General features: G+C 32.8%; 1 protein-coding gene across 8 annotated transcripts in view; it reads left to right on the forward strand.

The window, feature by feature from the left end:
* The window catches only part of LOC129947229 (protein alan shepard), a 638535-nt gene that overhangs the window by 266441 nt on the left and 357994 nt on the right, over positions 1–14100 (forward strand). The window lies entirely within an intron of this gene.

Genomic DNA, 14100 nt, shown 5'->3' on the forward strand with positions numbered 1-14100 from the left:
TCCTAGTATACTAAGTACGATATCAAAACGGCGCACTACAGCGCTAATTGGATCTCAGGCTAGGTTGCCTTGAGATCGCCATTTCTACCTATACTAAGTACGACAAAAATTTAAAATATGTTGGAACGACCTTCGCTGTCAAACCCAGAATGCTGAGTATTAATCAATTGACGTAAATACCCTTGGCAACTTCTCTTATAGTTGTTTAACTATTATTCTCTATAACAATATCTGTTTTTGCTGTTTTCACTAGTTTTTGGCGTTTTCGGGCATCCAGTGGTAGCGCTGTAATTTACCACACCGTCATTTAAAGAGCTTCTTCCATATTTGCTTGGCTTTCATAATTTAAACTGTTTTTGAGAAATAAATCAAACTTTTTAAAAAAAATATTGTAAAATTGTATTTTGTTTTGATAGAAGAAAATTGCAAAAGTACCCCCCAAAACACTTCTGACCTTTATGCCTTTTACAAAAAATGCTATATTAATGAAGTACGTCTATACTGTACATAGCTTAACACTTTTGAAAAACTCGCTTATTTTCGAAAAAGGCCTCGAATTAAGCTTCTTTTGTAAATTATCTTTTAGAAATAAAAGATCGAGAAATTGTATTTAAATTAAACGTGCTACTAAATGTACAATTCTCTCTCTTTCTGAACACAAATTAATTTTAGCAATATTAAGAAATGTTTGTCCCTCAAATAAAAGCAATAACACCAAAACCAAATAAATAGAAACTAAATGTTCTTAAGTTTTATTTAAACTTTAAATATTCTACACACTTTTGCTGCTTTTTCGATTTATTCAAAAAACATACTTCCCCCTTCCCCTTCAAAAAAACTCCATATAATATTTAAGCTTCAAATTATTTCCTGCAGTAAGTCGTCTTAAAACTTTCCACATCTCAAGGCCACCGTATAGAAAATTCAACTAAACAGTTTCGTTCTCTTTTTTTTTAAGGTTTCTTGGTTTGAAGATATTTACAATCTGGTATAGTTTTAATGGCCAACAAAAAAAAATAAAAGTTGTTAACGAAATTCTAATGTATATCTGGAGGCAACAATGAAAGTATCTTGATCCAAAACACAAACTATTTGTATATGAAGAAGAGGAAAGGCACAACTTGTATAACTATTATGGAACACACAGTCAGTTCGTGTCCATCAACAAAATTTGTAACAGCTTTTGCTTTGCCTTTTCTATTGCCAGAAGCTATAGGACGTACAGCTACCAATTATAATGACTCTGATGCCATCATCATCATCAACATCATCACTACTAAAACGACCAAAGAGACTTCGCCGACGACGAAAGCGAAGAAGATACTTTTTGGTCCTTTAAGATACTTTGCACATTTTGTTTGTAGTTTGTTGTTTACTTTAACATCATCGTCTCAATCCAGATTTCATTCGACAGCCTGATGACGACAACCAACGACCACGGCGAGGGGTCTCTATTTCGATGTACAAAATATACACAATCAACCGCCCCAAAAAAAAAACTAAAGTGTTTCAAAGAGAAAGGACAATGTTTGCATAAAGAAGGAAATCTAAAAGGACACACCTACGAAACGTGAATGAAATCTTTATTTTCTTATGTTTGGCAGCGCGCAAGGATATCCATTAAATCAATTTCTCATCTCACGCAGTGAACCTTTTTTTTTTCGTCTTTCTTCCTCTTTTTCGTCGTCGCCGTCGTACTTTCGACATCCTTGTGGATTTTTGTTTTTCTTGATGGTTTAGACAAGAGGCATTTCCATGTTGATACAAATTTAATAAATTAAAGATACACCATCTTTTTCCTTAAAGTATGTTGGTATATCTACTTATTTCCTTTGCCTTAGTTTGTCCAACAAATATTTGCATATACATTTTCTTTAACTTTTCTCCATTCTTAATATTATTCTTCTTCTTCTTCATCATCCCCTTAAGACCACCCATCCCATGCTTCTTGTTCGTCTTGGTTTTGTGTTATCGCTGACCACATCCTTTTGTAGGTATATCATCTTTCTTCTTCTCCGCAGACGTTTTCATTTTCTTATAACCAAGGATTGGATCATTGTTTGCAGAAGGTATATAATATAATACAAAGGATAACATTGCTGAAATAAAAAATTAAAAAAAAAAAAACATTCTGCTAGGACAACACAAATTTTGTATTTTCATTGGCGTGGCTTTTACAGTAACGTTACGAGATGTTACGACGACGACGTATCCTGCAGGCGGCATTCTCTATGTATACGTCGTCGTGTCGGTTGGTCGTACTACAAAAATATAAAATAACTTCACAAGAAAAAGGATATGGAAATTCTCCATGACCAATACCCGAAGCTATAAAGCAATTTTACGAAGAGCACAAGGATGCATACAATGCGAAGAAGAAGATGGCCATCACCATAACTTCTATAAAGAAAAATATAGAAACAACAACAACAACAAAATGCACAAAAACAGCGCTTATTTTGAAGCTATTTATCCTTAGGAAAATATTCATAAGGATAATGGTGACTTGGACAGAATTTCATGGCATTGAACTAAAACAAAGAATGTAAAAAGCAAAGTTATGTGAAAGGACGAGAGCCACGACGAGTATGGAAAATGAAAATATGGATGATGGGAAATTTTGAAAAAGGGAGAAGACCGACCAACCGCAATCTCGTTGAAATTGGCAACGGTTTGTGATCGTTCTTTTCTTTTAGCTTCTATAGCTTCCTAGCTTAAAGTGTATGCACCGAAAAGGATATTTATGTACCTTTAGTATTTCCAAGGATATTTTTCTATATCCGATGGTTTATGTTCTATTTTCAAACAGCACATGAGATTCATAATTTTTTTTTTCTCAAAACCAAATCACCACCTTTATTTACATCCTTCCACAAACTCTCCTCATCCCCCACCCCCTCCTCCACTTTCCTTGTTGTGTTATGTTGTTTTGTGTTTTGAATAAAAGGATATTAGTTTGTTTGCTTTATGCTACCGCAGGGTCCTTTTCATACAAGAAAACGGACTAAAAAAACCAAAACATTGTGTTATCCAAGTTAAATAGCGTGAGTGTGAGGTATATTTTTATTTTTTGACTTTAAGAAGCCGCCTCGGGTGCGGACTGTTGCGGAACGAATTGGCCGCCGATATTGCTCCAAATAAAATGGATGGAAAGTTTTTCCTTCTTTTTTCTCGTAGAATAACAAATTTTTAAGCGGATTATTGCCACAAGTTGACTACTTAAGGAGGATTTAGCTTCCGAGAACGATGATTTTCTTATAATCCCACTTCTGACTTCTGTAGAAAGGAATGAACACAGGATTCTTTAAGAAAAGAAAAGAGAGCGAACGAAATCGCGTCGTCGTCGTAACTCAAAGCCAGATGAGCTTACAAGAATATACCTGATGGGAATGTACAGGTACATGAAGTTTATAAATTACATCCCAACCAACAATGTCCTTGCGCCACGCACCGCTAAGAAGTTACAGCTACACCCCAACGTGCAATCTATGATCCTAGTTGCGGAACTAAATTAAGTATTGAAGGACTTGTAAGGATATTGATGCCAGCCCCATATTAAGTTTGAAAGCAACAGTAAGGGCTTTTCTATATAATAGTTCTCGTCTATACACAAGGATGAAAGGGATGATGCGGGATGGGTGTGATAGAATCTCAAAGCCACCCATCACACTCTCAAGTGGAGTGCCACCATCTAGTTGCCCTTTTTGAAAGTGCAATTAACTGTGCGAAACATTCAATTACAGTACCTATCAAGAAAATGTACGTACAAGTCTTCTTTTTTTTTACTTGGCTCTTAAAGTTCAGAACTTAAAAAAAACCTTCCAGGACATCACATCAACTTCTTATGGAGACCGCATTGCCTACGTCGGTCGTCGTCGTTGTAGAAAATAATATCCTTACAAGAGAGGAGACGAACGAAACGAGGTCTAGAATCCAACACAGATTTTCAATTATGGTAATTAGGGGCAGATAATTACTTTGAAAACTATCATTGACTCTAGGACTTGGATTCCAGGAAGTGTGTGAGTGAGACAGAGAAAAAAAGAAACAAAAATTAGTTGAAGAATGAGGGATAGGAGTTGTTATAAGATACCCAGGAGGCGATAAAATGTAACGTAAACGTATAGGTACGAAAGGAAATTAACCAAAAACGTCCTATTTTTTTATGGATCATGGCAGTGTGGTTTAAGGATGTATTTGTATGTATTATTCATACATACATACATATTATAAGAAGAAGAAGAAAAAAATATGTCATTAGTTAAATTAATTCAGTTAAAATGAGTTCATTAGGCAGGACTTCCGGTAAGAGGATATAGTTCCTTCTTTTATCATCTTTTTGCATTTGGTTAATTTCTATTCGTTTTTATAGATATACATACATAGATAGAAAAAAAGAGGGGTTGTTAGGATTAAGAGAAACTTGTTGGATTTGAAATGTCTTTAATCTGTTAAGATTGTAAATGCTAAGATATATAATTTGTCGTCAATTTAATCAGTATACAATCTGGGGAGCTAACGACTTAATTTATTTAATAGAAAAAAACTAAATTAAAAAGAAAACAAGAGAAACCAACCAAAATGTTGAAGTGCTTTAGGAGGTCCTTAAGACTTGGAAGGCTACAAATCACCAATCTAACGAAATGAGAATAGAATTTTTATATATTTTTCAGAGAAAATGTTTGAATGAACTATTTCATTAGCAATTTTGATTAATTAAAACAAATTAGGCAGAGTTGTTTTTCGGTAAGGTTTCCTAATGGTAAAGATGCTTTAACGTTAATGTCAGGATAAAAACACTTTAGAATTCGGTTAGCATTATACTTGAAAAGTCATGTAAACGTTGAATTTGTGTTTTGCTTCTTATTTTTGTATACGCCGAGATATCTACCCATGGCCCAAACCATGGCGAATTCATATAAGTGGAACAGCAAATAAATAAATTCCCAAGTGCTATCGATTGAATTTTGAAAATTCTAACGGATTTGGAATATAAATTGAATGAAATAAATTCCAGGTAGGTTTTGAAGACACATGGCCTGAGGACTCCTCTTGGTATTTTGACTTGGTTTTCACAGCTTGAATAAATAATAACCACCTTTTACAATAAAATAGAAAACCTAAAAATTGCAGCTATTATATTTGGCTGGGCTGAACGCACGAATAAGAAACATGAGCAGACAATACCCAGTACATTTTTGTCTTAGCGTTGCTGTAAAATATCATAGGGCAGTAACGTCACGCTTTATGTTTTGTCCCTTAAGCAGTCTCTTAAGCTGTTCTCAGGCGAAAACATGACGTTCAACTATGCTATTATCGTCCCTAAAATAATTCCTATCTTCCAAGTTGTGATTTAGTTGACAGTAGAAATGAGCTGGTATAAAGAAGCTTTTAAATCAAACTGATTACTACACAAAAGGTTAAGTTCTATTCCACATTCTCTTGCCAAATTTATCGAATCAGCACACCAACTTGTTTTGGTTCGTATTACTTGAAGCGCTACTATCTTCGGAAGCCTATTATTGCTCATCTTCATAACTATCAAGATGTAATCGACTTGCATTTTTAAGGTTCGTATGAACATAGGTGATAAAACTGATTCCTGCATAATAACATAGTTGGGTGTATTTAATGGCAGTCTAAAAATTCGCTAAATATAGTATCGAAAAAGTTTCTCAACAGTTTCGTATTGCTTCGTTCCCCAAGTTTGAGCCCCGTATTACATGACAGACTGAGATACCGCTTCAAATATCTTGAACTTTCTGCTATGTGCTATACTTTTGTTAGAAAAGCATCTTTTCCAAGTTGCACTAATTGCATCTTTAGCCTTAACTAGTTTCTCTCGTCGATGAATTTCCATGCTCAATTTTTTCGTTAAGTGAACTCCAAGGTATTTGAATTTGACAACTCCAATGATATCTTCATTATAGAACCATTTTTCTTACGCTGAACTGCGGCCTCCTCCTCGTTTGAAAATCAAAATGTTGGACTTTTTAAGGTTCACCATCAAACTCAAAAGCTGACAATATTGATACAAGCGGTTTATCATTAACTGCAATGTTACAGGTGATGCTGCCAAAAGAACAATGTCGTCCGCAAACAGCAATGCTTGTATTATTTGTCCGGTGAAGTCTATGCCACCTGGTAAGAGGTCTGTGAGATCTTCAAAAAAAAGGCATACAGACTCGGACTCAATGCACATCCTTTTCTGACTCCCGATTGTTTTTTCAACCCTCTCGACAACTCTTCTCCATTCCATACCTTAACAATTGTATCAACATATAGATTCTGAATAACTCTCCCGAACTTCCTTGATATTCCGTTGCTATACAGCTTGTAGATAAGCGCATGTCTATTGATCATATCGAATGCAGATTTAAAGTCAATCAAAAACGTATATAGCACCTTGTCCTTATTCAGGAATGTTTCTGCAATACTTTTAAGGGTAAAAATGTGGTCAACCGTCGAATAACCTGTCCTAAAGCCTTCTTTAAGAGCTTGTTGTCTTATATCCATCTATTAAAACGTTTTTGCAAAACCAGCGTGAATATTTTATATGAAGCATTTATAATGGATATTCCCCTATAATTAGACACCTCGGCCAAGCGTCCTTCCTCGGCTGAAATCACTTCTTGATGTCTTATTTCAGCATCAAGAGTTTCATTTTTAAAACCCGGAGTAGCGTATTGAAAAACAAGTTTCCTTTCTGTTGGATTCAACAAACTCTGAAAGTGATCTTCCAGCTGATCAGAACCTATACTAAAATGAATTGAAAACTTTTTCCCGCTCAGCTGATTTGCCAGGTTCCAAGACTCCTTTTCGCTTTTTATGAAAAACTCAAGTTTCCTGTTATTGAAGCATTCCCAACTAATGCAATTGATTGGAAATGATTTGACTAGTATCTTTTGCATTTTGTACGAAATGTCATTTATCAATGCCTCTTATTCGGCTTAACGCTGAGTGTTGCTAACATCGAAATCATCCCCTTTATTAGTTTATAGCGACTGTATAAAAAAATATCAAATTATTTCAGTTGTCAATTCTTGCCGCAAATGACCAATATTTTGAACCAAATACTAATACTAATACACTAAAGTACGTGATTCCAAAATTTATTGATTTTTCAAAACGGTCCAAAAACTTTCATCCAGAACTTACTGCTTATGCCTTCAGATGTCAAACAGAGATAACTTAGATGCACGTCTAATAAATCTAAAAAAAACGACAATTCAAAACAATCATTGTGTAGACTGGGGCATATAAGGCCTTTTTTCTTGGTCGAATTTAAAAATGTATATATTTCAATATATTTGTTTGATGACCTTAGATTTATTTTTTATTTTTCGATCTTTTTATTTAAAAAGTAGAAAGAAAATAATGTCGGCTCGGCTCCTTAGACTGATTTAATAACGGAAGAATCAGATAGATGCAAAGGATTTTGAAACTCTTAAACCATAACCGTGCAAGAATCACACAGAAGAAAAAAAGTTATCATATCAATAATCGCCGAATGTCAACTTGACATTTGACTAAATTGTTTCATTGACTACCAAAATAGTCAATATGACAACTTTTTTCAAAAATAGTTAGTACTGGATAGCAGTGGCAAGTCGCGACTTACATATTTCTATGGTAAAAAATAAATAAATAAAGTTAAAAATAATAATAATAATAATAAAATAATAAAGCGTTTATAGCGCGTTTTTGAATCTATTTCAACTAATCTTCTTTTTCGTGGCGGTTCTGCGCAACAACTTGCTCAAAAAATCAATCAACTTTAATAACATTCTATATCTCTTTAGGATTTCAACATCCGTTCATTAATTAACTTCCCATAGGAAGTTATTGTAATTGGTCCGATTTGTCAAATTGAAAATTTTTAAATTCTCGACGTTTAAAGGTCCCTAGAGTCGAAATAAAAGATACTTAGAACTTTCGTACGTTCGCTACGTTTTTTTCGTCGTCAATAGCTCAAGAACCAGAAGAGATATCGACTTCAACTAAATTTTGTTGTACAGATAATAAGGGAGAAAGATTGCAGAAAGGGCTCTCAAGATATCAAACCAATATATTTTTGGAAAACAATCCAATTAACGTTTTTTTTGTAATTAAAATCAAAAAACTAAACAAAAAAATTGTCACCTCACCTTTTCATTTGTCACCTTTTACGAATCAAAATGATTTCATCTCCAAAACAGTTTTGTGGAACGAATTATAATGTTTTAAACATCTGGTAAAATTTTGAAAAAAATCGAGTGGACAGTTTTTTTATAAAAAATAAAAACTTAAAAAAAACATTACTCAAAGTTGGTAAAAATTGATTTTCGACAAACATATCTTTGCAAACATTTGAGATTATGGTTTCCAACTTATTTTAACATATAAGAAATATTGTTTTCAACATTTGTAAAAATTTGAGAAAAATCAAATGGACATTTGTTTTACAAAAAATAAAAACCTAAACAAAAAAGTTTGTAAAATTTAATTTTCGACTTATTTATCTTTAAAAAGCCTTGAGATATTGGCTTTAAACTACTTTAATCTTTTAAAAATATTGTTGTCAACATTCAGTTAACATTCAGTATATGACAGTTTTCTAAATACTAAAACTTGGTAAACATTTACTTTCAACTCCAAAAGCTTTTTAAAAATTTAAAATATTGTTTTCAAACTTTTTTTATTTCACAGAAAATATTGTTTTCGATATTCAGTAGATGTTTTATAAAAATCTAACAGGCCGTTTTTCATAAAAAATTAAATCTACAAATTAATTCAATTGATAGATTTTTTTTAAAATAGAAAAATTCAAAAATATTCGTGGAAATGTTAAAAAATTATAGTGTTACCCAAATTTCTTGAGAACAAATGAAGGTATTGGCTTTTATTTTATATAAAACGTTGTTGTTAACAGTTTGAAAAATGTATATTTAAACCAAATTAATAATAAAATAAATACAGCCAAACTTCCCTAAAACGAACTTCTACATAGCAAAAATCTCTCTATTACGAATTGATTTTGAACACACATCCTTTTGGTGTATTTTTATCGCCTTATAACGTATTTCCATAAAGAGAATTTTTCTCTACAACGAACAAATTTTGTTGCTGGAAATCCAAATCTCATACATTTTTTTCCCACAAAACGATTTTTTTCAAATATTTTTTCGCACGCGGAGGAAAAAAAACGTATAAGGGGATTTCAGGCTTCAGTGAATATAATTGAAAATGTTTCGAAGTAGCATTTCTCTTAAGAAAAAGTTGTTGATAATTAATAAAGTTGAAAAACGATTGACTAAAAAAAAAACATATATTTCTATTGATGCGTTTCGAACCTTTTTGAAGATGAAGAGTAACGTACCGACTAATTTATTTGAATCTCTCAATTTATTAGACGATTTTGTTGAAAAACAAAAATGGAAGAATGTTATCCAAACTAAAGTCACTGACTTCTTTAAATAAAAGTGAAAACAAAAAATTCTGTATAACGAATTTTCTGGGTCTACCACGATATCTAGAAATTAATTATCTAGAAAGTAAAAATCTCGAATACGAAAATCTCGAAAACAAAAATCTAGAATGGAAAAAATCTCGAAAACAAAAATCTAGAAAATAAAATCTCGAAATGTCAAAATCTAGAAAAATAAAATCTCGAATGCAAAAATCCAGAATGTGTGTTTGAATTTTTGAGGCAATGTTCAAAATTCGCGCGAATTTTAAACATTGCCTCAAAAATTTAAACCCTTGGTGGGTAGTACCCGTGTCATGATGGTTAGTGCGTTGGCTGTCATGCAAGGGGTCTTGGGTTCAATCGCTTCCTGTGCCATCTTAATTTAAAAAATTAATTTTTGCAGGTACTGCCTCTTGCGAGGAATTGGCAAATTCTTCAAGAGTAATTCTTGTCATGAAAAAGTGCTTTCTCAAACTAGCCGTTCGTATTCGGCCTTAAATTGCAGGTCCCTTCCATTCCTGACAACAGTACTCGTACACAGGAATGGTTGAGAGTTGTAAGTCACTAGGCCCTGGTTCACAACGGACTGTTGCGCCACCCCATTTGATTTTTGAAACTGATGTATTTGTTTTTTTATTGAGTTTTAACTGTAACAAAAAAAATTTGGAATTTTTATTTTTTTTCGAGATTTTTTTCTATCTCGAATTTTTATTTTTTTTTCTAGATTTTTTTCTAGATAGAGTCTTTCGAGATTTTTGTTAATTCTGGATTTTTACGGATTCGGGATTTTTGCGTTCTAGATAATTTTTTTCTATTTTCTAGATTTTCGGCATTCGAGATTTTTGGCATTCTAGATTTCGTCATGATCCCGAATTTTCTATATAGCAAAATAATTTCCTTTTCGCATGCAAATCCGCTGTAGGGAAGTTGGACTGTACCAAACTTAAATGGTTTTAGGTCCCGAATATCCTTTCAAAATTCTGCTAAAACTTTATTTATTGATAACATGCTTATTGAAGTACTTAAAAAGATACCAAATTTATGTTATCGTGTTATGGGTCGCATCCCAAACTCTGTTTTTCTATTTAAAAACGATGTCATTAAATTAAATGTTTTATGGGGCGTATACGCACTTACTTCCTTAGTTGATTTTAATATTCTATTTGTTAACATTTTGCCTTTGAATAAGTTTTTTTATATTTAAATTTAAATTTTTAAACTCAAAATATTAACCCAAAAGAAAGGCTTTCAGAATTTCACGTTCCTGCATAATATTCTCATATTTCTCAAATCAATTTATACCAAAGTGTGGAATGAATTAAAAATATTGGTTATAAAAGAAAACAGAACACATTTCTGATGAAGAAAGTTGAACTGGAAGCTTAAGTTTTATTCAATATTTCTGATGTTTTTCGAAACAAATGCAAATTTCACTCCTCAGCACCATTTTAATTTTTGTTTTTTAATAAATTAACGATACTTATAAATACTTAAAATCCTAAAAGAAAATTCAAAAGGAAATACCCTCCTTCTAAGTCGCTTGAATAAATTAATCACCATCTAATAAACTTCCAAAAAATCCTTATTTCTTTCAAATTAATATGCATCCAAAAAAAAAACTTGTTAAAACCTTGAAAGAAGAAACAAACTTTGAAATTATTCCAAAAGTTTTTATTTCGATCTTCTCTATTTGGGAAAACATCTTGTGACTTCCAAACCACAAAAAAGTATCTATAAACTTATTGATGAGAGTGTCAACTTCAATTTAAAGCTAAACCTTCGCTTTTCTTTCAATATTAACAACCAAAGGCAATGAACTAAAAAGAAAAGTAATTACGTAGGTATCAAAAAAGCAAAACAAATGAAAAACTTTCGCTTTACGATTGAATCGAAGGCATGCTTGCTTTTCCGTTCAGCTAATTATCATGTTGAAGATAAATATATACGAAGACTACACTTCAAGTGTAGGTAGCCGGAAGTATTTTCATATTTTCCTGACTTCCTTATATTCGTAATAAAAAGCAAGCAAACTTTTGCCATAATCTCTGGTGCAAATCGAATAATTAAGAAAAATATAAGTCTCATTTCCATCCTTATCCTTTCGACCCACCGACCGAGCGACCAACAATCCGAATGACCGTCCGTCCAAGTGGCACACCCCAAATAAGTTCGTACTGCATATATATGTATATTATCTCTCAGGACAATCGCACTGCAGATAACAGAACGTATCTAGAACTTGTATCTCTAATTTTTTATTGCGCATAAGGGCTTCATATGGGCCTCCCCCTTCCCTCCTTATCCTGGACCGAAACTAATTTCCAGAAAATTTGTATTTAAATTTTTATCACACGAACTCCAATTATTATTGTGGCCAAATTGCTGCATAGTGTTGTAGCTTGTATCTTATTGCAAGTTCCTTCGTCCTTCAGCTTCAGTTTTACCCGTGGTCCTGGTCAGTCATATAAATTTAGCACTTACGTTTTCGCTCACAAACAACAAATGTTTATTTGTTCTTTAATGCAGGGAATGGGCACACACATCATCCTATTTGGATACGAATAGAAAAGCGGGAAATTAGAGTTTCAAATGCTCCTTCTGTGGTGTGGAAGGATAAATATGTTAAGGGAGGTATTTGCTTTTTAAGATTCCAAGTATCAGAGATTCAGCAAACCGAAGCGTGGATGACGGGAGACGGTCGGTAGCGGTGGCTAAGAAGGATTTAGAAACGAAAAAGCTTTTGAAGACCAGTTTTTGGGAGGGACCATTATAGCTTTAAGAAGATATAAAGACATCGTCGCAGTCGTCCTGTAGTCTCATCCTCGCTTACGAGACGACTTAGAAAAATAGGAAAGGATTTGTATGTTCCTATTCTAGCAAAATGGATAGATACAGCTACAAGATACTTTCTCGTAGATATGGGGAATGGAAATTAGAGACGAAAGATAGACTGCGGATTTCTTTATGACAAAATGAGGAAACAAACTATATCCCATCAGGTTTGTTTTATTTCTTCTTTTTTTTTGACAAACAAATTTCTCGTAAATCTCACAAAAAGAAAATGGGATTCTTATGTTTTTCTCTGTGTTTTCTTGAAAAGATGATGATGATTTAAGGATACATCCGTTTTTCTTTCTTTTTATATAGTATACATATATGTATATCCTTTTTTGTCGCTTTTTGAGATGCAAAGAGATAAGCATATGAAAGCGGATGGCAGTGATTTGAATTGCAGACATAATGTATGCGCATATATGTTTTGATTCCATCCCAAGACCGAGGACCGTTGCGACGATGGACGGAAGTGAAGAACAGCATCAGAAAACGGGACGTCGCGCTTGTGTAGGTTGACTTGGTTTGGGTTATTTTATTTTTTCTGTGCTTGATGGTGCCTTTTCTTAAGGAAAAGAAATTCCAATGCATGTATGGTATGTCTGTATGTTTATACGTATACCTTATGTTAGAAAGTCAGTTTGAAGATATTCATCTTCTTAAGTTTTCAATCAAAACGGCTTTTGTGTAGGCGACAACATGAAATTGTTATAGAACGTATATAGGGAAAGGTTCACGGTTTCTTCTGTTTTTTTTTTTTCAAGTTAAAACTTTCCCCCTAAAGTATCTTTGATATCATATCAATGTCAGACTTGAGAGTCATTGTAAATTAGAAGTTCTTTCAGGAGAAAATGAAATGAAGATTGAGTAATATTCTGAAATTTTTTGTTGTAAGGTATGAAGGTAGGAAAGTATTATTACATTAAAAATTTAAAGTAACCAATCGTAAAAACACAGCAAAAACTTACACTTTGAGCTCTTTACGAGAATTTAATAAACAAATAGAAACACAAACAGTAGAAGAAAACCTTGAGCTAAATCTAAGGTTCTTGTTCCATACAGTGTCAAAAATATCTTATTTAAGAAAGAAACTGCACTCAGCACATGACTTGTTTACACTCTGTACCCAGCACATGCCTTGAAGTACTGAGTAAACATAATTCTCCTACAAAATAACTGGCTTCAAAGGTGTAGTCGCACTAAATAGCCATAAGCTTGCATATGTAATGTTTACATATTTTCCATGACCATTACTATTAAACTTTTAATTCTTCTTTAAGTTCAAAATCAAGTTAAAAAGCGGAGGTATACTTTTCGAAAGTTCTAGCCCCATGCAGCTGCTTAAGTATGCGCAAATGTCAGAAATGTACCTAGTACATATTTAGTTCTTTTACAATATTTGCATGTACTAAACATACATTACTTTCAGTAGTGAATAGACATATTTTTCCATTCTGATGGCGGGTTTATAAAGGCTCAGGTCACATTTGATAGTCATATTTATTTGTATGTATTGATTACATATATTTTATAACCATGATTAAAACCCGTCTATTTATTCTCTTTGATGTCGAATTCCAAGAAGCTTGCTTAAGGAGTTTGTTAACTGTAAAATTGTAGAGAAATCCTTTTTTTTTATTAATTTGTATCAACTTAAAGTTCAAAAATGTTGCTCCAAAATATTATGATTGAGAAAAACCTTTGAGAACTTGGTTTTTAAAAGTTTTGCATATATAATGCTAATTTGATACTACTTACGGTTGTACATTGAAACTACATTTTTTGAAGTTGGCCATCCTCATAACTCGGATAATATTCCA

Source organism: Eupeodes corollae, chromosome 2 (genome assembly GCF_945859685.1).
Source record: "Eupeodes corollae chromosome 2, idEupCoro1.1, whole genome shotgun sequence".
Lineage (NCBI taxonomy): Eukaryota > Metazoa > Arthropoda > Insecta > Diptera > Syrphidae > Eupeodes > Eupeodes corollae.